Below are 26,943 nucleotides of genomic sequence, written 5' to 3'. Positions count from 1 at the left end.
TGTGAGCAAACATATGGCGTTAGAGCGGCCATGGCCAAATACAAATTGGGTTAGATCTGAGAGCACCATCACTTTTTTTGAGTTTAGCATGGTCACAGATGCTGAAGTTTCAGACATTTTACAACAATTTGAACCTACCCATTGCAAGGGAGATGTGTGCCCTGCAGGAGCTGTCAAAGCCTGTGCTTCACAGATTATTCCACTCATTATGAAATGTATGAATGCATCCTTTAGTGAAAGATTTGATCTGCCATGCTTTAAGCAGGCATGGATTTCACCCGTACTCAATAAACCATCTCAAGACCCTGATGTGCCTTCAAATTATAGGCCCATTACCAATGCTCCATTTCTGCTGCAGATCCTGGATTGGGCTGCCTATATTCAAGTACAGGATTTCTTGTCCAAGAATAACATGTTAGGGCAGTGGCAGTCAGGTTTTCGAGGTGCGCATAGAACAGAATCGGCCTTGCTAGTGATTTGAAGGCAAACATTCTTCAAGTTTTTGAGAAAGGAGGTACAACTCTCCTTATGGTCCTGTATATGTCTGCAGCCTTTGACCTATGCTGGTTATGAGGCTATTTCACTCCGCCACCTTTTGACCAGCAGCGGTCAACTGGGTCAAATGGTTTTTGTCAGAACGCCCAGCTAGAGTGTTCTGTGGCGACTAAATGCTTAATGATTTTTTGGTGACTTGCAGAGTCCCTCAGGGATCCTGCTTGTCTCTCACGCTGTATAACATCTTCACCATGCCTCTATTTGAATTGCTTGACGCCATTGAGGTAATATACACCAATTACGCTGATGAGACTCAATGCCTCATACCCCTCTCAGGTGATCATGCTAGAGACACAGAAACCATCCACTCAGTCCATTCTCTCATCCAGATATGGATGGTGGATAATGGCCTAGCCCTTAATTACACAAAAACCGAGCTGATGATAACAGGCACGGCAGAACAACTGAGAAAGCAGAGTCCTGCGCTTCGTTAATTTTTTATAACCGGCTGAACTATTGCCACACTTTCCAAAGTGACAACTTCGGGCATAACCCTAGATCAGGAGCGCAACATGAAAGCGCATGTACTTCAACTTCCTTGTACTGTCTTAAACTATTAGCTAAGTTAAGACATTTTTGAGCTGCAATAATTGTGCCACTATTGCCAGGGCTATATTTGGCACCAAATTGTACTATTGTTCCAGTCTGTTGCATGCTTTGGTAAAGGAGAAATCACCTGATTACAGATGGTGCAAAATAATGCGGTCCGGGCAGTTGAGGGGCTTCCCAGGAGTGATCGTATCTCTGATGCTACGAAAGCCTTGTATTGGATGTCGTTTGCCTCTACAATCACTTTGTGTTTGCTTTCCATTACACAGCTGTCTATAGGGTATAGGTCCAGTGTATTTATCTAACAGACTATATAGGGCCTCATCATAGCCATGGCGGTATCCCGCAGGCAATTGAGCTGGGATACCACCAATGCTATTAGCGTTACCGCTACTCGGTCTGGCGCTGTTAGTGCCGGATCCTGGGTAGTGGTAGGGCAGTAATTCCCCATTTTTTGGAGAGTCCATCAGACTCTATGAGGATTTTCATCGCTATTACCGCCGGCGTTAATAGCACCTGCAGTAATTGTTCTGAAAACTGGCAGAAAGCTGGGGATTTACCTCCAGCTCAGGGTTGGAGGTAAATCTACAGCTTTCTGCCCAAACTCAGGATTGGGCGGAGCGGTAATGCCGCGATGATAGCGCTAACGCCACATTTTTATCGCTCCACCCAACCCCTGATGAGGCCCTATGCTGGCAACCCTCGCACAGGGTGCTTTTATCTAATAATTCCTTTCTTCTGAAGGTTCCGAGAGCCAGGCTGACCATGGTTTCTAGGGGGTCTTTCCCTTATGTTACACCGAAATGCTGGAGAGCCCTTCCACCTGATCTGAGAACATGCCGCTCCTTTGACGGTTTTAAACGTGGTTTAAAGACAGTTGTGTTTCATTGAGTTCCTTCCTGCAGCCAGCGCCTCTGCTGTTTCGTTTGACTGGTTTATCTTTTGCCTGTTTCGTTAGCGATCCCATGCCTGCAGGCCCGTCTTCAGTTCTGTATAAATTAATAAATTAAAATAAATTAAAATCCTCCAACAGGATAATCGACAAAATGTTGTTCCCGACATCAAGGAGGGACATAGGTCGATAGTTTTTAGGATTCGTCTTGTCGCCCTTCTTGAAAATCAGGATCAGATGGGGCATTCTCCAGGATTCCGAAATGGACCTGGAATTGAGAATATTCTTAACAAATGGCCCACAGCTCTATGTCACCTTTCAGGACATAGTTGGACAACCCATCAGGGCCTGGGCTGTAGATGTATTGACTCTCCTGAGCAAATGCGCTACATTCAAAGCACTTACATTCTGGTCTCAACGGTTGCCTACTCGATTACCAATGGCTTCGCAATCTGAATTCCCTATCACTGGGGCATAGAGATCAGTCAAATATTCCACCCAGGTGAACCTAGGGACTGGGTTACTTTGTTGGTCTACTTGCATGAACCTGTTGCCATTCGTAAGAGCCCAGAAGGCCCTAGTGTTCTTAGTACACATGGCCCTCGCCATGATCTAACCAACATTTTGCCAGAGTTTAATGTTGTGCCATGTGTGCCAATTTGTGTAGCCCTGCTTCAGGCCCTTCGCTTTAGCCACATCCCCCACACACTGTCCATTTGTCTGCAGCCCCCACAGCTGTCTTCTCCTATCATGTACCTCTTTGTCATAGCAACGTGCTAGGACCCCAGGGCACCTCTTATGTACAGACATGCTCTTAGCTATTCTTTCACCAAAGAATTCAGCAAACCTCAGCGGAGTAAAAAGGGCGGGGCGCGCCATCCCCAAGTCCACACACATGCATAACAAACGATCATTAAGAGACTCCCTATTACGTGGGGTGCAGCCAAATCGGTTCCCTGCATTATTAACAGTAACCCCCTGCTCTGTGCTCCTATTATGCTGTGGCTTAGAAACAAAAGTACTCCTCATAATCAGATGGCCACTGAGATCCGTCTGATGGATCCTAAATAGCCTGCGAGGCAAACATATGCTATGATATGGCATTTATAATGGCCTGAACACAAGTGTTTCAAAATATATTCGTGGGAAGGGAAGAACGCCTTTTGGAAAGGTATGCCTTTGGACAACAAATAGGCAGGTTTTAAGTGACACATAGTTTGTGAAGTCTGGTGCATCCTTAGAGAATATTACTAGCCCGACCTTGGCTTGGGGCTTCAATCTGTGGCAATTCAGAGATAAAGCAATTAATGGAAGGGGTGAGTGGCTGCAGATTGCCACAGGAGAGACTTATTGGCCTATGCTGAGCAGAACAATGAAAGGCAGGATTAGGAAACCTATCGAGCTTTCTTTGACAGAGTCACAGCCCGTCCCCCCTCACATGATGTGGGGGCCCATTTCAGTTGCAAGGGTTGAAAGGTCCTAGTAACAGACCTGGCCAAGGCCTTATAGCACAGCTTCAGCGGGTGCAAGTGACGTTCGGAGACTAAGGCTGGCTGGTCATACACTTAATAATCCCATCTCTTCACATGATAGGCTACGAGCGACGGATGGAATTGGGATTCATGTGCTTACTACTTTTACAAAAACTGCATGTTAACTTGTCCGCAGGGCTGCCGCGCTTCGCGGCGCTCAAAGGAAGACGCAACCACACGTTAGGCTGCATAAACCCGGACTGGCGTTCTAACGCCAGTTCCGGTGATTCCTTTATTTCCGGGTGTCACGTGACCCGGAAGTATCTTGGCACGTGACACCACAAGTACGACCTCCTGCACAGCGCCTTCTCTTGAAGGAAGACGTGGAAACAGAGCTAAGAGAAATACGTCTGTGTTGTCTATGTATCTGCTCCAGACTGCCCCTTTCCTTTTTGCCCGCCCCCACTTTTCCTGTCCCTCCAGCGTCACATCCCATTTCTGGTTCCCTCCCCAATCCCCACCTTAAGCACAATGATGTGGATGGCCTCTTGCTACGCGGCACAACATTACACTGCATTTGGTTTACATTGAGCAGAGCTGTTAGTGAAACAATCAGTGGCAATGCCAACAGTCCGGGCTTTTGTGTAGGCATGGGAAAGGCACTTGCCAGGCACAGCCGAAGTGGAATTAACTGCCCATTGATGATATCAGCTGCAAAATGGTGTGAGTGCATTGGCATCTAACAGCAGCAGTGCCTGGCACCATCTTAATATTATACACAAACCAAAACTGTTGGCTTTGCAAGCAACACCTAATAGCCCAAACTGAAAAAGGGGCAGAGTTGGGAACAGGGTGGGGGTGGCATCCAACTTGTTGAGGATGACAGACACCGGAGTATCTGCACTCGGCCAGCCCATGACACCCCCAACTTGGTACCATTGGGTTCACCTCCACTGGGGCTGCCTGCACTGATTCAGTCTAATTCCAGAGACGACACTTGGACGTACCAGAAAGGACTGCGTATCAAAGCACCTGCAAACCCTCGCCTGTGGCTCCACAACCGCCTCCACTTCAAGAACACTTTCCTCTGATGCAACGACACCCACAGGTCCAACAGATTACTCTGACTGTGTTTTTAAACCTTGAGTGTACATTATTGTTAAGCATCAAGTACCTTCATGCAGAGCTGGCTTTAGGGCGGTCGAGCTGGGCGACTGCTGGGATGCCATGCCCCCTAGGACACCATTAGCCCTCGCCACGCCAGATCGGGGGAGTCTTTCAAGGGCTCCCCCGAGCTGGCGTAGTGGGAGAAGGTGCAGCAGGCAGGCTTTTGCTGTTAAATGCGCCCACGGTGGCGGGCGCATTTAATGACAATAGGGTGCTGTTGTCAGAAACCTATTGTCATTAAATGCGACCCTCCGCCGAAGGCACCTTTAATGACAAAAGGTGCCATTAGCCTCCCGCCACGCCAGCTCGAGGGAGTCTTTCAAGACCTCCCCTGAGCTCGCGTAGTAGCAGAAGGCGTGGCAGGCGCCTCATTGTCATTAAATGCACTCGGGGCTGGCTCATTTAATGACAATAGGGTGCTGACGCTCCCTATTCATATCATTACCTCCTCGTCGGAGCGAAGAGGTTAAAAAAAAAGAAAAGTGGCCCATCCTGGCCCAGCTCCCCTTCCGCCCCCTGTGAATCAGGGGCAGGCAGGGGTGAGGAGGGGCGCCAATTCGCCCGGGGCGCTGTTGCCCTTAAAGCCGGCCCTGCCTTCATGCATAGGCCCTAAAGCAAAACATTTGCTGTTGGTATCTAGCAAGCATTTCATCCAGAATCCTGCAGGTTTCCTTTTTTAACTCTTTATTCAGAGGTTTTCCTGAAAATATTGAACATTATAACAATGGGACAATTAAGCGTATGTATAGCAAAGCCTTGAAAGATAACTGTAAGAGAAAAATATGAACATTTCATATAAAAGTCTCTTGATATTACAACACTGAATATTTTCCCAACATCATTGACGCAATAAAATACCTAAAGGGAACAGGAAGGAAGATGGAAGGAGGTGAAGAGAGAGAGAGAAAACAAATATATTAAATAAAATAATAAAAGTGGGGAAGAGGACAAGACATGCAAAAAGGTATTCCAAGAGGGGAACAATACACAGCAACTGGGAAGGCACCATCTCGGACCATTCAAGAAATGCTTCGTACGTGCATGAAAGCCCATCTGCGGAAGCATATGCTCTCATTTGCCACTAAAGCACACATTTTTTATTTTTATTATATTTCATATACAAAAAGCACATAGCTTCGAACAAAAACGATATACAAAACATGAATCACATTTAGGATAGTATTATACATCGAGATTGTAAAACTAAACCACAGTAAAAACATCAAAGTACAAATCTTCATCACAATAAAAATAAGCACGATAAAAGAAACAACATGACTCAGGTAGCACTTCAAACACACTTGCTTAAAAATCAGAAAGGAACAAAGATAAAAAAAGAGCAACACATAATAAAAACCTTTTCAAAACACAGCACTACACCTGATGTATAGTTCTAACATTTAGAAATGTGAAGAAAAGGTACAGTAGAATACATCACGACAGTAATAGGTCAATGGTCTCCACCTATTTCCAATAGAATGTGACAAAATAAAAGATAAATTGTGATCACAACCAATCATAAAAACAGACCAAGCTAAAAGCGCGCAGTCACCATCTGCACCACTCCGATAACAATGTAAGTAGCGCCGACGCAGCTTAACAAGACTTTCAAAGGTTGTCAACAAATGTTCAATGGTTTAATCCACAAACTCTAGAATTACGTGCGATGCCAAGACGTGCGCCTTGGGTGATAAAGGCATTGCTGCTATCAAATTTCAATCTCATATATATTGCCCAGCAATTACACTATTCGGATATGCAGTAAGATGCATAGGTTTATGGGCGCGTTCATTAATATAATCGCAGAAGGCAGTAGCATTGCTCCCAGAGTACAAATTAACCAGACTTTATCATGTACCATTAGCACTTATTCCAAGACATCCTTCCTTCCATTTTACATGTTTCGGTAGCAGTAGAGCAAGGGTCCACATTGCCTTGTAATTATCAACTTTAGTAAAGGTCGCCATCATGGTCTTGATGTTCAGTTTAAAAAGATTCTCGCTAAACATTAGCACAAATATCAGCCAGCCAGTTCTCTGTTTACAGTTTGTGTTTATATTTTTAGAAACTCAAGATGACTGTCCCAGGAATTCCCAATTAGGGATACTTATGTTTTCCTCAAGGGTCAACGCCACCAGACCCCTGAAGGTCTCAATTGGGCCCACATTACCAGAGTATTTTATTTTTATTTATTTTTGTATTTATATCAGTGCACAAAACCCCGAGGCATCTAGGCTCTAGTTACAGAAAGTCGATAGTACAGTTTATAGAGTGCAAGAACAAGCATATTGGTTACAGTCGAAATAGGTGTCTGTGTACAAACTGGCAAAGCCTCACCTCTTGTGGCGTGGGGGCTACTTCAGACGTTCAGGCAAAAAATGCAGGATAAAATCGGTATGTGAGCATAACTGGCAAAGCCTCACCTAATGTTTTGGGGCTATTTCAGACGTGCCGCCATGAATGCAAGTCCAAATCAGTATGTGAGCGTAGTTGGCAAAGTTTCTCATGTTATGGGGAGCTACTTCAGGCGTGCAGGCAAGTGGGTAGGAACTAACAGAGCCTCACCATGTTACGATGGGCTGCATCAGGTATGCAAGCACAGGTTGGAAAATAACAACATTGAAGTGGGTGCGCATAGCGGGGCCATCCACTACTATGGCCACACCCTGCCTTGAATCTTAGAATGGATGCAATTATTACCTTTCTGTATTTGTATTTGTATTTGTATTTGTTTATTTGTAACGCGCACCATTCGGCCCAGGGGCATCCGGGTGCCACTTGTGCAAATATACATTTGTATAACAGTTTATATACAGACAAGTTATATACAAAAAATCGTGTGCAACGTAATATACATGCATAGTATGCAGACGAAGATATACACGTGAATTACAGAAGACGAACGCCGGTGAGGCATAGGAAAACCTGCACTGTACAATGAACGGAGCTCATGGGTAACTGTGTAGTGAGCGGGTTCAGTTCTGCTCGAAGAGCCAGGATTTCATTTTCAACTTGAATGTGTTGAAAGAGTCTTCAGATCTAATGGAGACTGGGAGGGTGTTCCACAGTTTGGAGGCTAGGACGGGAAAGCTTGTGCCCCCCGCTTTTTGGAGTTTGAACCTAGGAATGGATAAACAGTGGGTCTGGGCTGTTCTTTGAGGTCGAATGGAGGAGTGGAGAGACAGCCGGTTGCAGAGATAGGGGGTGCCTTGTTGGCGAGGCATTTATGCGTGAGGGCAAGTGTTTTCAGGGAGATTCTCTGCTTGACCGAAAGCCACTGTAGATTAGATCTGGATCCGGAAATGTGATGGTTTCTTGGGATGTTTAGGGCTGCCCTAATGGCATTGTTCTGGGTGGTTTGTGGTTTATTCAAGTTGACTTGGCTAGTCCCTAAGTAGAGGGCACTGCAATAGTCAATTTTGGACTTACTGAGCGTTCTGGCAAGGGTGACGCTGTTTGGGGTAGTTAGAAACGGTCTAGCAGCTGCAATAAGTTTACACGTGTAAGCAGAAGCTGATCTGGCTGCATTTGTTTGCCGAGACAAGGATAGCGTGGCGTCAAGGTAGAAACCTAAGGTTTTTGTGTCTTTAGAGACTTTGATGGTATTTCCATCAATGGTGAAGGACTGGTAGGATGGATCTAGTTTGCAGAGACGTTGCGAGGAGCCCAGGATGAGGAGCTCCGTCTTATCGTCATTGAGGCATAGTTCTTGTTGGGCCATCCAAACCTGAATGACCAGATAAACGTTGTTCAAGGCCTTAGTGTCAGCTAGATAATCGCCAGTGATGGGGATGAGTATCTGGGTGTCGTCGGCATAGTTGGTATAGGAGAAACCCAGATAATCAAGTACATCAAAGAGCGGTTTAGTGAAAAAGTTATAAAGTGTGGGTGACACGCAAGATCCTTGGGTCACTCCACAGTGAATTGGAGCGGGGTCAGTGGCTGCGCAGGGTGAGAAGACCCTCACAGATCTGTTGCTCAGAAAGGATTTGATCCAATCCGTAGCTAAGTCCGAGAAGTGGGCAGCGGAGTGAAGGTGTCGGCATAGGATTTGGTGGTTGACCAGATCGAAGGCGTGGAAAGGTCTAGAAGTAACATTGCTAGTTTCCCATTCTCTTTCAGGACGTCAATTTGGGATTTCAGGTCTATCAGAGCCATTTCGGTCCCATGTCTGGAACGAACGGGACGGTGGTTATGGGTCTGAAATTAGTAGGTATGCTTGGGTCTAGGGATGGCTTTTTGAGCAAAGGGATCACCCATGTGTCCGTCAGATTATCTGGGACAGTGCCTGTTTTAAAAGAGGAGTTAATGAAGGCTGTGATAAATGGGGCCAGGTCATGAGCAGATTCCTTAATGATAGGAGCAGGGCACGGTTCGCCTTGGCAGTTTGAAGGTTTAATACGCTTGATGATGTCTTCTGCCTCAGCAGTAGAGAGTGGGGAGAAGGCAAAAGGCTTAATGTTCGAAGAGTCTAAGGCGGCGACCCTTCCGAGTGTAGGTGGGCGGTTGTCCAGCTTTAGGCTCTCCTGTTTGTCTCTGATTTTATATTGTAGGGTAGAAATATTATTCAGTAAAGTGGACTGGATGTTGGCACACCATTTACTGTCTTTGGTGCAAGTATCAGGGGGGGTGGCTGAAGTTTCGAGTTCTTTCAGAATTTTAAACAGTTCTTTAGTGATCGAGTCTGCTTGTAAGATACGGTTATTATAGGACTCCTTTTTGGCGGTAATGATGGTATCTTTATAGGTGAGGGAAGCAAGGAAGAAACCGTCTTTATGCTCATCAGAAGGGTGACTTTTCCAACGATTTTCAGTGCACCGTTTAGCTTTACGGAGCAGTCTCAACTGTGGTGAGAACCAAGAGTTGAGGTGTGCAAGTGGTTTAGACTTCCTAAGTTTGATAGGGGTGATAGAATTTATCGCGGTAATCATGTTATGATTGTAGGTGTCAGCAAGGGATGTAGGGTCGGTGCAGGAGTATATGGCGGCATTGAGAGATGGGAGTAACAGTGGGAGAAGTTTTTCCTTGGTTATGTCCCTTTAATTTCTGGTGGGGATGGCAGGGGCTAGCACAGTCGGGGCGCGCTGGGCTGCTTAAATATTGAAGGTGATGTTGTGGTGGTCGGACCAAAGACAGGGAGTATTGGAAAGGACGTTAATAGTGCAGTTGGAGCCGGCTAGCCAGTCAAGGGTCCTACCTTTGGTATGGGTAGGTTCTTGAATATGCATGGTGAAACCGAAATCAACTAGTACATTCTCCAGGTCAGATGCAGTAGGATCTTTAGGGTCGCCAAGACCCAGATTAAGGTCACCTAAGATGATGATTTGCAAATTGGTTTAGTTTTGTCAAGGAGAAGGGTGGGTATTTCTCCAACAAAGGAGGGTGCAGGACCCGGAGGTCTGTAGATAAGGTGGAGGGTGGCGGTTTGGTTAGGCATTAGTGTTAGTTTGACTGAGAGTAGTTCGGCTGACTCAGGTTTGGAGTTGGTCGACACTCTAAGACCAAGAGAGTTTTTATGAATGAAGACCCCTCCACCGCCTCTCGATTGGGAGGTAGTGCGGTCACATTGTGTGATGCCGTAGTCTGGCGGTAAGGCCAGGGAGAGTGATGGTCCGGATGCGGCATGAAGCCAGGTTTCAGATATGGCAATAAAGTCCAGTTCTAGGGTTGTGATGAGGTCAGCGATGTCTAATGCGTGAGCTGGGAGAGATCTGGCGTTGATGAGAGCGCCCTTAATCAGTGGTAGTTTAGTTACTGAGGTAGGTTTTTACGTAGTAGTAGATGCAGGTGAATGAGGTAGTGTATGTAGGGTGTGTTTGGAGCTGTTGCTGCGAGTGTGAGATAGGTGGAATCTTGAGCCAAGTCTCGTATTTCTAAGCAGGAAAGAGCAAGGTTGATTTGGGGTAGGTTTCCTTGCGAAATGTTCCAACCAGTGTTTCTGATCATAATAACCACAGAAACAATGTATATTTTTTTGGAAAACATAATATCATTTGTATTGGCGCTAAGCAAACAAATTAGGGGCAGTCCCAGACACACAAGCAAAACAATGTCGTACAGCACTTAGCAACAAGGTGCATTAACCACGGGTGACACATGTCACTTCCGGTTTGCAAAGTAGCCGAGGTCCGCTTCTTGTTTGCAACTGTCAGTCAGTAATAGACACAGAACCACTGCATTCAGTTGACAAGGAGTCTCAACTGTCCGTAAGGGCTTCAGTGCCTGTCGACCGAACCTGGCTCGAGTGCGGCCATCGGAAGCGCTTGCAGCCAGAAACTCTAGTTCCTTCCTCATGTTTTTGCTTACTACTCTTGGCTGTTAAAGTGCAGAGGGTACTTTTTTGGCAACCCTGATCATCAGCGGACCCCCATAAGGAATCCGGAAGCCTTTGCTAAAGCCCTTAAATATTAAATCCCACTCTCTGGCTTTCGGATAATCTTTTAAAGTTTCCTGCAGCACATGTCTGTCCACCGGGGAGGGTCCTTTTTCCCACTTGAAACTACTGAGCACATCTGTGTTGCCCTCTACCCCTGTCCCCTCCCCCTCTGATTTGTAGCATCTGGCAGCAGGGTGTCCACCACCACATTTTGAGCGTTCATGGGTAAATGTGCACCTTGTACGCCAGCTGCACGCCCCCTTGTTAAACAATCTTTAGGTGTATCCCAGGTCTTTTGGTCCCTCTGTGACTCTAGGCGCCTGTCCTGGTCCGTTCTTCTTGTGCACCTGCTCATTTCCCTTTGGTGCTGCAGGGCATTGTTGAAAGGGCTGCCAGCCTGTTTTATGGTTGGGCTCATGCTTACTGTACCCTGGCTTCTGCATGCCCCTTACCACCTCACCAGTTGCCTGACTGACTCTGTCCTTACCACCCATATAGGACACCCAACCATCCAAGAGCTTCTGATCACATGTCATATTTGGAAGCATTAACATCTTGGATCTAAATTCCTGGTCATAATCTATCCATCCAGTGGAGCCATACCTCTTTTGCTCATTGACAATAGTGTCCCTGTATATCCATAACGCCACCCCTTGCTCTGGATATTTTTCCATCACTACTGCAGTCAACAAAGAGAATGTCTTGTTCCAATTGGTAATGTTCTCTTCAGCCCTATTTCATTTCTGCCTCTTCTTATCTTCCTTTTTGCTAACAGAAATGTCCAGCCCAGCTGTTTCTACCAACAGTAATGAAAATATGTAAAATTTCGTCCTTTCCCAAATTCACTCCTTCGCCTGCCTGGGAGTATGCCAGGATAAGGTGGACCTGCCAGAGAGTAGGGGCACGATGGTCATAAAAGAGGTGCTCCCCACATCAGGCCCCCCCTCCCTGTCTCAGTAGGTTCTTGCAGCCCCACCAATGCATCTAACAGCTGTGGTGTAGGTAACCCTGTGGACAATGTTAAGGCTGTTACCCCTTCCTCCCTTTGTCCCTGTGCCCTCAAGTCACCCATTCCTGTGGGCCCTTGCTGCTGCACTGGTGCCACAACCTTCTGCCTGGCTGCAACCCCCACCGTGGCAAGAGAGGTCTGTGACCTTGTGGTCCCTCGATCACGAGGGGCCTTCCCAAACCCTCCTTGCGGTCTCAATAAGGGCCCCTTCCCTAGGTGGCTGCACCATTGCCCACAGTAACCTCAGCATTTCTTCTAATGCCTTACCTATCTGCCCATTTTCTCCTTCATTACCTGTTGACAGCTCCAGTTCCACACGTACTACTCCATTGCCCAACTGGTTACCTGTAGATGGTATCACAGCACCACCTAATGGCACCCATCCTAACTCATGAATTGCCGGCAGCTCCTCCCGCTGCCCTACACCAGAGGTCAGTGTGGAATCAGCTGCCACCTGTAAACACACTTGCTCATTTAACCTAGTTGCAGCTGCTTTAGCCCTTGGTTGGTGTACCGCCCTTTTTCTCTGGCATCTCTGTCAGTGGGGGATGTTCATTGCTGTGGGTGGGCAGATTTGAGGCTGCACTAGCTGCTGGTGTGTTGGCACCTCCTGCTCTTCCTACAGCATCTTCTTTGCCCAATTTCTTACCTTTCTTCACATTTTTTCTTGGAAGAGTGCCCACATCACAACTCAGCCTCATCTTCAGATTCGTGACCACTGGGGCCATTGGAACCAACCTTCCTGCTGGCGAACATGTCTGGTGACCCTTCTCCCATCATTCCAAACTGACTACCCGTTGAAGCAGTTTTGAAAGATAGGGCAGTAAGGAAATAGGACGGGAGTTAGAGACAAGCAGAGGGCCAGCAGTAGGTTTCTTCAGAATTGGGATAATCGAGGCATGCTTAAAAGATATAGGGAAAGTTGAGGTCGAGAGACAGATGTTGAAAAAGGAAGTAAGATAGGAGACAAGAGATGGGTAAACTTTAGAAATGAGTGCTGAGGGAATAGGATCTGTGGCGGAGGCACTGGGATGGGCTTTGGCCAGTAAGAGAGAGGTTTCCTCATTATTTTATTTATTTATTTTAATGTTTGTAATGCGCCAAATGCTCATGGGCCTCGGAGTGCACATGAAGAGAACAAGACAAAGACAGGTGAGAATCAGTAGCCAGGAGATAGAGTTTGGGCAGCACCATACTAACCTGGGTTATGATTGAACAAGTAAGTTTTGACTTATTTGTTGAACAGTGCAAGATTGTTAACCAAACGTATGAACCCAAGAAGCACGTTCAATTTTAAGGGAGCCTGGGTATCAAAAAATGTCCCCCCAAAATGTGCCAGCTTATATCTGGGCTGAGCGAGGTTGGGGTAGGCAGAGGCCGGAAGTTGTCTCCCTAAAGTGTATGCCTTCAAGCAGTCCTTTAGATATATTGGGCTAGCACTAGACTGGTATTTAAATGACAGCATAAAACATTTGTGGATGATTCTGTGTTTTACTGGTAACCAGTGCAATGCCCTACGCACCTCAGACACATCGGCACATTTCGACATGCCATGAATGGCACGAATTGCGCTATTTTGTGCAACCTGTAGCGATTGCATGTTTGATAGTACGGTTCCAGCCAGCAGGTTGTTGCAGTAGTCAAGTCTAGAATTAATTAATGCTGCATCAAGCAGAGTGCAGTTCTTGAGTTAAAGAAATGGGCGAATGTAATTAAGTAACTTGGAGATGAGGCCACACGAGGATCGAATGTGAGAGACGTGTGGTTTCATGGTCAGTTCAGCATCAAGGATAACCCCTAGCGTTTTAACTTTTTTGGACACGTTGATGATATTGCCGGTAATACAAAAGTTGGTGTAGGCAGAGTTCAGTTTTTTAAGATGACCACTAGATGCTACAAATAGGAGCTTGGGTTTTTAGCAGTTCAGGGCAAGTGAGTTGTCTGCCATCCAAGCCTAGACTGCATTATAGATTTAGTTTATGGCAACTGAGTCCTTTTCATAATTTCTGCTCAGCTCAAGGATGACTAGGTGTTGTCAGCATAATTTGTATACTGTATACCCAGGGTATCCAGTAAATTGAAGAGGGGCCTAATGTAGACATTGAACAGGGCTGGTGAAATACATGAGCCCTGAGGGACACCACATGTTGGCAGAACAGGGGAGGAGCTTGCTTTGCCCACTGCTTCCCAAACAGACCGAGGACCAAGGAACAAAGAGATCCATTGTGTTGCTTGCTCCGAGCAATGTGCTAAATCCCTGAGTCTTTTCACCAGTAGAGAGTGGTCCACTAGAACAAAAGCAGCAGAGAGATCTAGGAACATCTGCAGGGCGGGATGACCCCTATCCACTATGCTGTCCTAGGTGGATTTAAGGTCCAGCATAGTGGTTTCCATCCCATGCTGAGCTCTGAAGCCAGATTGACGTGACCCCAAGATGTAATGATCTACAATGTGTCTCTGTAGCTGCACGTATGCCAATTTGTCCATGATCTTAAGAATAAAAGGAACGTTCGTGATTGGTCGATAAATATGAGTAACACGAGGATCTGCATTGGGCTTCTTAAGCAGAGGTGTGATCCATGCCTCCTTGAGAGTGGATGGGACCGAGATTTCGTCAAAGGAAAGACTGATGAGCTTTGTCATCCAGGGGACCAATAGCTCAATTGAGCCCTTAAAAATGTCTGCCGGGGCAGCAATCGCTGAGGTAGGGTGTTGGTTTCAGATTGTGGATAACCTTAAAGACTTGGTCCTCTTTGCAATGGATACATTTGAGCATAGGGACGTTGTTGGGTACAGAAACAGAGTCCCAAACAGCTGTTTCATGGGTGGGATGCCCCTGGTATACTATCTGCATATTGCTGATCATGTTTGTGAACTGAGATTTTAGCTACAAACCCATCGTGGATTTCCTGACACCATGTGGGGGGATCCTCTTGTACTAAATTTGAAGCTATAGATAGAGACAGAAGGGACTAGGGTAGAAGAGGTAGGAGGAGGAGGAGGCGGCAAAGGATTGGAGGCCTCAATGTCAGAACGAAGAGAGGCCACCTTTGAAGAAAAGAATTCTGCCAAGTCAGATGCTGAAAGAGTGGAATTAGCCGAAACATCAGGAGGTGGAGGAGAGAGGAGACGTGAGAGAGTCTGAAAGAGGTGCTGAGGATGAGTTGATTGGGTGTGTTAAAGATCAGAGAAGTAAGAGCATTTAGCTAACAGTAGGCAGTTATCAAAGAGAGCGTGATAGGAAAAGTAAGAAGAATAATCTGCTCTGGACTTAGACTTAAGCCACTGTGGTTCAAGGCAACGAAGAAAGCGATGCGTAAAGCAGAGATGTGGAGAGAGCCATGGTTGAAAAGGTTTAGAGGGAGGGTAGAAAGATGATATTGGGTAGAGAGTATCTAGAGAGGAGGATAGAGTAGAGGAAAGGGTCGAAGCAGCCTCGTCTGTGGACAGAGCAGCAAAAGAGGTATGAGAAGGCAGTGCAGAGATGCAGGAGGAAAGAAACAAAGGGATAGGCAATGTAGCCATCCCTTTTTCAGAGTCATCTTCAGCTTGGCTATAGGCTCCCTCAATAGTCCATTTAATCTCTCACAGACGTCATTCGCCTGTGGGTGATACACAGAGGAAAATGAGTGTTTTACACATAACAGGAGTTCTATCTGCTCAAAATGTTTGTTTACAAAATGTGGTCCATTGTCAGACAGCAAAACTTTGCATACCCCCCACCTGGGAAACACCTCACGTACAAGGAACTTGGTAGCACACAGGGCATCAGGGTGTGTGCATGGCCCTGCCTCTATCCATCTAGCAAAAGGACATACTACGGCCAGCTTATATCTGTAGCCATTGCATATCTGTAGTATATCTACATAATTTATAAGCAGATGCTGAAATGGACCATTGGATATAGCAATTGCTCCTCTCACTGTTCACAAAGTGTGCCCTGCAGTGCATTTTCGGTGCACTATGCAATTAACAATAGACTGTGCCATGTGTCCCAGGAGATTGGGTGTGAACCACTCTTCTGCAATTGTTACAGCTAGACTCTCTTGAGACTTATGTTCTGGGTAGTGAAGCTGTTCCACTGTGTATCTTCAATAATGCTAGAGGCATAACTGGCTTTTCAGTACTATCCTGCCTCCATATTGCCTCAGTGGAGGATAAAGAACACTCTGCTTCCTCCATAAATCCTGTTGTTCTTGTGGAGCCTGACCTTGTATTTCAATAACTGAACAATGGACAGCATGTTAAAGCCCTCCTTTACTAACATCCATCGTCCTGTCATTTGAATACTTTTTTGTCCTCTACATCTGCGGCTTTGTTTCCGCAGGAAATTAAATCTGCTTGTTTAGAATGTGCTGAGCACTTCACCACTGCTAGCGTTAATGGATGACTCAATGCTTCAATAAGAATGTCCAATAGGGCTGCATGTTGCACTGGAGTGCCATCTGCGTGGAGGCAGCCCCTCCTTTTCCACCATGACAAACCTGTGTGTACGGTTGATGTCACATAGACGGAGTCAGAGTACACTGTCACTTCCTCATCCTCAAAGCTCTGCAGCGCTTTGATGAGCGCCACTAATTCTGCAGCCTTTGCTGAATAATTGAAGACAACCTCATGCTTGTTACAACCTCAAATTCACCTTCTCTATTCAGTTTCACTACTGCTGCTCCAGTATGCCTTTCCCCAGTTGTCTGGTCAATAAAAACAACCCCCCCTTCCCAATGGCATTTTTTCTGACTTTGGGGATTTCAGTATAATTTTCAGTATCTGTGTGCAATTGTGTACATAGCCATCCTCTCTGACTGGTTCTGTTATAAATGTGGCTGGATTTACTGTCTTATTTCTAACCTTTTTAATCACAGGGTTGAAAATGATCACCTCATACCCCAATGCTCTTTCTGTGGTCAATGTACGTTTAGGTTTCTTTAAAATTGTAAAAAGTCCATGCTCTACAAACAGTGTTATTGGACATCCATCATTATACGTGAAGCCTTTTCAATTGCAAATGCAGCAGCATATAAAGATTGCTCAGAGGGATAGTGCCCCTTCATTACTGGATCTAAAATCCCACTGTAATATGCCAACAATGTGTATCCATGCCCTAATGGTGTCTTCTGTGTACGAATTGCTGTCATTACTTCTCCATTTGAATGGGAAAATAAATAAAACCCTTCATTTAAATCTGGAATCTCCTACACAGTGGCTGTACTTTCAATTCTTCAAAGTCTTCAGTCATCTCAAATGTACATGTTATTGTGTTATTATCTATCTGTGCTTCTTTGAGCCCTTTTAAAAGTGGTCAAATGTATGTGCTGTAATTGAAATCCCTGGTCCTGCAATAATTGCATAAGCCTAGAAAATACTGCATTTCCTTCACTGTTTTGGGTGCTATGGTTTTCATAATTGCTTCTGCTCTTTCATGTGTCACTTTTCTCCCTTCATGAGGGATCAACTGTCCTATATAAAGGACTTCTTCCTGCCAATATTGTAATTTCTCCTTGTCTACCTTATATCCTTTCTCTGAGAGTATGGTCATATGTTTAACTGAATCTCCTCTCTGCATCTTTCCTCTCTCTCACTACACACCAAAAAATCATCCACATACTGAATTATTGAACCTTCAATTTGGACATTACCGAGGTCCATCTGGAGTATTTCTATATCAAAAGGAGGTCAAATCCTGTGAGTCTTCATGAGGAGGAATCGAGAAAAATGCATTTTTCAAATCGACAACTGTAAAATACTTGGCTGTGGATGGGATGTTACAAGCTATCGTTGCAGGATTCTGAACCAAAGGAAATTCATCTTCGACTATACTGTTTAGGGGGCGAAGGTCCTGAATAAATATCCACAACCCCTGCTTTGATTTTTTCACAGGGAACACAGGCGTGTTACACGATGAATCTGATTACACCAATATGCCTTGCTTCATCAAGGTGGAAATAGTTTCAAATATACCCTCATCCACCTCTCTGGACATAGGATATTGTTTTGCTCATGGTAAATGAGCTCCTGGTTTTAATTTTATTTTAACTGCACCATCCCTTTTAATGGTCCATGCATGTCTGGCACTTTCTCTAAGTCTTCTTGAACAAATTACGCTTTTCTGTTTACCAACACCATTCTCTGCGGTATTTCTACATTCTTCACTTTAATCCAATACGTGATACGTATAAAAAACACTAGTTCATCATCCGAGTAATCATCTCTAAACAGTTCTACGTCTGTCAAATCTGTCAACCTGTATCCTTCACTGAGGGCTATCACTGTTCTCCATCCTCTTCCTTCATCATCTGTCCCATGCACTATCACCCGTTCTTCCCTAACCACTGCTGCTACTAGTTCTAAGGGAATGATCTGCCCCTCCTCGTCGTCCATAGGGATTTCTGGTCTAAACAAAAATTAATAAGGTATTCGCAATATGTTACCTTCCAACCTTGGTAACCAGGATAATAGAATGGCCACTCCATACAGAAATACTTCTGGGTCTAAAGGTACTCCTCGTAATGCTTTCTGGCCTGTAAAGGTTAATATAAACACTCCCACATTCATATAGTGTATCCTTGGAGTAGAAAACACTATCCCTTTATCAGTAAAAGATATCCTCATGTTAAGTTTCATCATTAAGTCATGTCCCAGTATATTAACTGGCGTCTGCCTGGAGTATAATAATGGCATTGACATGTCATGCTCTCCTACATAAATTGGTAATTTGTCTGTAAAAGGAACTGCATTCGTCTCCCATAGAACCCTTGAGCATTCATGGCAATACCTGACATTGGGTGTTTTGCGTCGCGGACACAGGAACGAGTGGCTCCAGTGTCTACTACAAATGAAAATGTCTTGCCTCCTATCATCACCTTGACCCTTGGTTCCTCTTGGGGGTCTGGTGTCACTGATAGTACTGAAAACATCAAGTCACCATGTGGGCTGTACTATTGTGGATATAAATTCTTCCCCGTACCTGTGAAAGGATTTCCTCCTATCAGTCACACTCCCCATTTCGGGTATAGGTGCCTGTTGTGCTCCTGGCGTCATGCTCCATTGTGGTACCATAGCCTGCTGTATCTGTTCTTGTTGCAGTTGTGCTTGTTGTGTTTGCATGGGTGCCTGCTGTGGTTGCCCTTTCAGTGATTGCATTTGCAGTGGTGCAGGCTGTATTTGGTGGGTTTGCGATGCATATGTCTGAGCATACGTGTGATATTGGGCCTAATATTCCTGCGGTTCTGCTTTATATTGAGGAACATAACCCATCGCCCCTCTTGGTGCTTGCTTATTCTGTTTTATGCCTCCTCTGCTTCTGCATGTCGTAGTTATATGTCCTTTTCTCCCGCAATTCCAACATTGTTATGGCTGTCCACCATTAAATCCTCCTCTCCCTTGAGAATTTTGAAATCCTACTCGTCCTACTCCTGTAGGCCCACTCCCTCTTCCTTTTGGCCAAAGTTTATACCCACTCAGATCTACAGTATATCCAGCATTATTCTGCTGCCCTGACTGGGTCTTCTGTGTCACCCCACCTTCATTACATGTCAATACCACTCCCTCAATGACTATTTTAGGCAAAGAATCTAAAGGGGGTCATCTTCGACTCCACTCTCTCGTCCTCGTCCGACATCACGGACATCTCTAAAATTCTCACTACCAACTGCACCTTCTCAGAGGTATTCTACCCCTTCTCACTTTCCCCCAAAGGCTCACTGTCTCCAGAGCCCTGGTCCTCTCTAGGCTGGACTACTGCAATAGCATCTTTCTCAACCTGCCCTCTTCTACCCTTTGTCTTCTTAAACTCATCCAGAACAGAACCGCAAGACTTATCCTTGGCCTCAAGCCCAGGGACCGCATTTCTCCTGTGCTGAAATCCCTTCACTGGCTCCCCGTGGCTGCAATGATTAAGTTCAAGACCCTTTGCATTGTCCACAAGGCTTTCTGGGGCCTGGGTCCACTCTATCTGCAAGGCTCTCTTCCTAACTACTCTCCTTCCCGAGCCCTTTGCTCGACTTCCCCTAACTCTGTGCGGTTGAGCTACTTCTCCAAGCAGACACTTGGGGGGAAATCTTTATCTACTGCAGGTGCCTCCCTCTGAAACAGCCTCCCTTCTTCTCTCTGTCTTGAGCCAGATCTCCTTAAGTTCTGGACACTCCTCAAGGCTCTCCTCTTCATCTCCTTCTCCCCTGCTAACCACCACCTTCTGCTCTCTCACTCTCTTGCCTCTACTTCTGCTCAGTCTCGCTGACTGGCTGCCTTGGGTACCTTCAGAGCCTCACAGGACCCAACTCTTCCTCGCCAGTCACCTGCACTTGTCCCCAGGCCTTGCACTTGGTTACGACCCATGAGAGTGGTATCTCTCTGCACTTAACCCATGTTGACAGGACTGGGCGCACTTGATCCCTTTTGTCCCCATGCACTTCCTGCTCTGTTCACTCGCATGAAATGAATGTACCATGCCTAGTAAGATCGACTGTCTTGTCTTCCCTATGTCTCCCCCCCATGCATGGTTGTGCTTTGAAACACTAGTGTATAAGCACATAATAAATAAACAATCAATCAATCAAACTTCTTCTGAACTAACTTTGCTTCCTCCTGCTTTCTGTTCTCAGATTTCTTCTTCTTTTTCTCCGGAATTAATTCACAGTGATGCACGATTGTCAATTGTATCTCTGGCCATGGCTTTGCTTCCGTTCCCACCTGTTTTTTCAATTGCTCTTGCATTGGCTGAGGCAGCCCCTGACATAAAATGTGGTAAAATAATGCTACCATTGTATCCCAAGGTTCATGCGTCTCCTGCCACCATCTGTTTTGAATATCTTGAATATAAACAACAGGTTCTTCATTTTATCCTATTTTCCTAGTCATAATAGCACCCATGTCTGATTTATCGGGATATTGCACTCTGAGTGCTCGCCATACATCTACACTCCCCGTCTTCAAGGCTGAACCGTTTGTTTCCTTCCTGGTATTAGTCTTAACCTGCTTACATATGGTGGGGCTATATCTCCTGCACTGCGCGATCGTACTTGTGGTCCGTCAGTATATGGTGTTGGTTCTGGTGTCTTCTCTTTAGGGTCCTGTAAATCTGACCATTTCACCCCTTTTTCTGCACTTGATTCATTTGAAAACACACAAACGCCCTCTCTTTGTGCCCTCTCATTCTCCTCCCTCTCTTCCTCTAACATCTTTATGCCCCAGCTTGAGTGACTATTGTCTCCTTTCGCGTCGTCAAGGTCTAACCTATTTAAAGACAACATTCTGTACTCATCTGTTATGACGTCATCTAACCTACCTTCAGTTCCCTTTAATGGGGATCCTTCCATATCTTCTTGGGTTTTGTACATTTCTGTGTCCCTGATTTGCCTGTATAGTTTCCCAATCCTTTGTTCTATGTCTTCTGTATCTTGCCCACCAGCCCATGCTGATCTCAGTATTCCTTACAGCTCTCTATGGGGCTGTTGTGAGCCACTCTCCTCCTTTGGTCTTTCTCGTGCATCAATCGGCACTATGCTCTTATGGCATAAATATTCTATTTCATTGTCTTTTACACCCGGACTCTTATTTATGTCTTCTTCCCTTATCCTCATCTCCCTCACTTCATATTCCTCTCGCCTTCATTTCAATCTATGTACTTTCATTCTTTGGGTTTCTATCTCTTCTCTTTTCTTCTCTTCTAGTCTCTCCTTTTCTTTTCTTTTCTTGCCTCATATGTTCTAGGTTCTTCCGTTCGCTTGCACTCTTCAGCCTTCTCATCCTTGTATGCTCTTTCTTCTTCCTTCTCTTTCTTTTCCTGCTCTGCTTTCTCCTCTCTTTCTTGAACCCCATCAATTCCCTTATAGTCTAGCTTAAGCAATATTTGTCCTCCCATCCATTCATTCGATATTATTGTTATTGCCTTAGCTTTATCTTGTATTTCTTTCTGTTTCCCTGCTTCTTCCTCTATCTCCATTCGTATGTCTTGTATGTCCATTCTCTCATGACGCTGTTTACTTTCATCGCATGCTGACATATGTCTGCGTTCTCTGCTCTTGCTATCTTCTGCATTATCCTCAGTGCTGTAAGAGGGGGCACATACTTTGGATTAACAAACCCCACCACTACTTTTAATTCCTTTAAGGGATAAAATCCCTTCTCCTCTGTGTCTACACTCTTCTCTTCAGAAGGGGGTAAGGAGAGCCAAAGGCGTGTTATCCTCCCATTTATGCTGATTGAGCATCCACTCCCTATAAGCTGGATCTTCCTTCTCACATTGGTAAATTTTTCAAAGTTCTAAAATGCCCACCTTTTCTGCAACATTTTTCCCTTATATGTGTCATGCAAATATGTCGTCATATGCCACAATACATCATTTGACAGTGAACCATCCTGAGGTCATGGCTTAAGTGTCTTAATGTTCGTGTCTCAAACCCATTCTGAAAGATATTTCCTTATTTTCGCTGTGTATCTCGGTAATGTCCTACATAAATGTAAAAGAAGTGTATCCCCGATGATGACAGTTTGGTTTCGATTCTCAATACTCATGCAATTTTTTATTTGATTCCTTATTTTATAAAATATACTACGTTGATCAATTGGTGCAAGCACCATCACTCACTGTTTATTATTCCAATCAATATATATTTGAACTGTTTTTACATTTAAATAAAATCTATGTGATGGTATTTTGTTTCCTCCTTCGTTTACACTTTCTACCAATTTTATTACATAATTCTTATATTATTAGTATGTTAAGAATCTCTTCTTTACTCATATATAACTTTCCTTTGATGTTTCCCTTCCTGATTGACATCAATCTCTTGGTCAAAATGCTGACAACAAAAGATTCATTTTTAACAGTTTTATAACCCCACGCATGTGCACTTTAAACAATTTTTTTTTTCTGCGGATGCCTTCCTTTACTATTTTAGTAAATGTATCTCTTCTCTGTTTCACTCCATTCTGGAGTTTGATATGCACTCTATTGAGGGACTTGACTCAGGAATCTTTAATAAAGTATTGCATACCCTTCTGTCCCCTTGGGATCAGGAATCGAGGTATCTTTTTCCCGTTATAATCTTCTAAAAAAATCCTGTTACTTTTTACACATGGTATTTACAAAACAATTTCTCCCTCTATTTTTGCCACTTTCATTATTCTACTTACATTCGTGACTCAGTTCGAGTCCTCCGGCATCGACTCTCCATCAACCGACCAATTTGCCTTCGGTCCATGGGGTCTTCCGTTTGAAGTTGAACTTATTGCTGCTCACTGTCCTGGAACATTCAAAGGAGTGTGAACACGCCACTATCTTAACGTGAGGCTCTAATGAATAGCCTTTGTTTTTGACTTCTGAGTCACATGTGAAGAAACCATTAATTTGTCCATTTCAGCTTTCTATTTGCTGCTATTTGATTTAATTATGCAAGGTGCTGTTGCTCCTTCTTGCCTCTACAGACTTGCTCACTGTATTCAACATAAACTTTGTATGCTTTTAATTAACCAACAGTTTGGCTCTCAAAGATGTTTTCATCTTCCATCATCTATGAAGAATGTCTGAAATTCAGGCTTATCCATGTACGCTCTTTGTGCTCTATGATATGATATGATATGGCATTTGTAACGCGCCTATACACAAGTGTTTCAAGGCGCAACGAGGCGGGGGGAACAAGGGGAGACAGACAACGATCCTACTAGGCCAGGTGTCATTCAGATCGCGCAAGTGCAAGGGTAGAGGGGACTGGGAAAAGTACAAGGGGAAGGGGAGAGGGGAAAGTGCAGTACATGGTTAGTAGAATACAAGATAAATAATAGGGCCAGCTGGTGGCAAGTGCAAGCAAAGTGCATGGTAAGTCCAAAGGTAAGTGCCGGGAGAAGGGGCTGTAGGATACAGAGACAGTCCCGTAGTTCAGGTAGGCAGTGCAGGGAAGAGTGGCTGGGCCAAGGACCGAGATCGGTGAGTGGCCCAGTTGCTGATTCAGTTGCGTTTATCCCTAGAAATAGCATCTTTGCTGTGGCCCAACCTTGACTCATCATCGGGTCTGCATACAAGGCTGTTATTCCGCATCTTCTGATTCTTACAGCCTTTACCTGTCTCTGTGGTAGCTTGTTTATATTCAACGTGAGCCAGTGTCCATTTTCCTAATATGGCCGTCCTTGCCACGTTATATATTCCTGTATAGCAAGCTTGTATACTTCGTCTTTCTACCTTGCATTGCTGTGTATTTACATTTATTGGTAGTAAGTTGCATCATCTTCTTTAGATCCATGATTACTTTAGCTTTAGGTTCATGTTACTCTTAGTGCTTCAGTTACTTCATTACTTAGTATTTTCATATTGTTCCTTCATAGATTCATATATCTTCTTTATGACATCAATTTGTCCTGATCAGATTTCACCTTAACGTCCGTCCACGATATTCATCGATGCATTCTGACATTTTGGCAGGCGACAACCTTCCATGTAGCATTCTTCCATGCAACATCCTTTCACACTTTCAGTGCAAGGGTACATTTGGTATGGCTGTCTGAGTGCAGAGCGACATCTCATACACTCGATGCGGTATGTGAGCAACGCAGGGGTTCTCATTTGTAGCTCTTCTCCGACTGTTCCAATATGATGGTGGTGAGGGGTCCGGAACTGGCAGGATGGCAGGATAGCGTCTACTTGCTCCTCTACAGAAGCACCCTGACATTTATCTTTAAAAAAAAGCTGGACTCCACCTACAGTGCCTTCAAGCTACAGAAAGGAGGTGTTCTCCAGAGATTCCAAATAAGTATTCAAGCTCCCTAGAGAAGCCATGTTATGGCCTACTCTCAAGGAAAGGGGGACTGTGTGAGGCCGGGGTAATGATTACATGTTAGCCCATGCACTGTTTCTATGTTTCTCTGTGATTTGCTGTTCACTCACTATTTGTGACTGTGACCCTGCTTGATGTGGGGGCTGCATTTGTCAGGTTCGATGTTGCAGTCTGCAGATTTACAGACATCCCTTCTCCAGACTTGTTGAAGCCTCTGCAGTGGACTGGTGGTGATGATTGCCCTGATCTCAAAACAGCTAACTCCATGGCGGGGGTATCACAGCCTTCCTACCTCGTGGGTATTCACATTAAGTATAAAAAAGGAAGGTAAACAGTAAGTGTCATCACTCTTGAAGATAGGGAGGCCTACACATCATTAGGCTAATACCAGAAATGCATGATGATTGCCCAACATCAGGCGTTTTTGTTTGTTTTGTTGTTGTTAATGAATGTGTTTGCATCAATTGGCTACAGTGATCTTCTGTTTACAAGCCACACGTTCCGCCCTGGTGCATGGCTATCGCCTTTCTTTGGAATGTCCTAATATGCACGTTGTTAGACTGAAGTGTGAAGGACAGCAGTTGGCACAGACCAGCATAACATAAGACTGGTTCAACAGGCAGCAGTACTGACTGGCAAATGAATGAACACAGCTCAGGCGGGGGCGGTAGGGTAGGTGTCCAGGGAATAAATCACAGGTATTGCATAGGTGCTTGTGAAGGTAATCTCACACCTAGAAATGCCCCGTTGGTTCTTTCAAGTGCAGTGAGCATGAAATAAATTCCAGTGGACAGGATGTACTGTGATGGGGGCGTGGGGGGTGCTAGCTCATCCACTTGCAAAAGAATGTGAAAGGGATATTTCCAACCGGAGACATGAGAGCCAGATTTGCTGAAAGTATGAGCTGAGTGCTCAATGGATGCTGGTCGGTTAAAAACGCCTGTTTTTCACAACATCTGGGGATGAAACTTGACTGGAAACTGCTCAATTGATTTCGAGATAGTTGACGGCCTTCTTTGCAATGCTGGGCGTAGATTCCAAGACCGAGGCCCAGAGGCAATGCCAGTCCTCTGCTGCGGGATACCTGGCCCCATATTGAGGGATAACTGCCCCTGTTAATAATTATATGATATGATAGGTTATTTATAACGCGCTTAATACCCAGAGGTCTCTAAGCGCGGACTTGGGGATCGAACCTGTGTTGCTACTGGGGATCAAACCTGTGTTGCTACGTGTCGTCTTGCTTCCAAAGGGAGCACGTTGACCCTAAACTATCCTCCCGAGACAATCTGCCTGTCTACTGGCTATTGCCCAGTCCTGTCTCGCGTTTGGCAAATGCCTGTCAGCACTGAGATCCAGAGCCAATGCCAGTCGTTAGATGGGGGATTTGTGGGTGACTGGACATGTTAATAATCCAGCACTGAGATCCAGAGGAAGGGTCATTCCTCTGCTTGGGATAACTGGCAATGCGAACAATCCAGCACTGAGATCCAGAGGCAGTGCCGGTCCTTTGCTGGGACGTGGGGGGTGGTAGCTCTCCATCTTAATAATCCAGCACTGAGATCTAGAGGAAAGGCCAGTCCTCTGCAGGGGATAACTGGCTTTGTGAATAATCCAGCACTAAAATCCAGAGGCAGTGCCAGTCCTCTTCTGGGGGATAATTGGCCTCGTTAATAATCCACCACTGAGATCCAGAGGCAGTGCCAGTCCTTTGCTGGGGCGTGGGGGGTGGTAGCTCTCCATGTTAATAATCAAGCACTGAGATCTAGAGGAAAGGCCAGTCATCTGCTGGGGATAACTGGTTTTGCGAATAATCCAGCACTAAAATCCAGAGGCAGTGCCATTCCTCTGCTCCGGGATAATTGGCCTCGTTAATAATCCAGCACTGAGATCCAGAGGCAGTGCCAGTCCTCTGCTGGGCCATAACTGGCCATGTGAATAATCTGCCTATGGAATGACTATTGCCAGGTCTTGTGGGGGAAATTGACAGATGTCTGCCAGCACTGAGACCCAGCGGCAATGTCAGTCCTCTGATGGCGGTAATTGGCAATGTGAACAATCTTCCTGCCTTGTGACTATTGGCCGGTCTTGTCCCTATTGACAGATGTCTACCAGCACTGAGACCTAGGGGCAGTGCCAGTCCTCTGATGGGGGAT

The sequence above is a fragment of the Ambystoma mexicanum genome, chromosome 11, assembly GCF_040938575.1.
Source record: "Ambystoma mexicanum isolate Mex_15411 chromosome 11, UKY_AmexF1_1, whole genome shotgun sequence".
NCBI lineage: Eukaryota > Metazoa > Chordata > Amphibia > Caudata > Ambystomatidae > Ambystoma > Ambystoma mexicanum.
The sequence above is the reverse complement of the archived record's forward strand: the minus strand, read 5'-3'. Positions refer to the sequence as shown.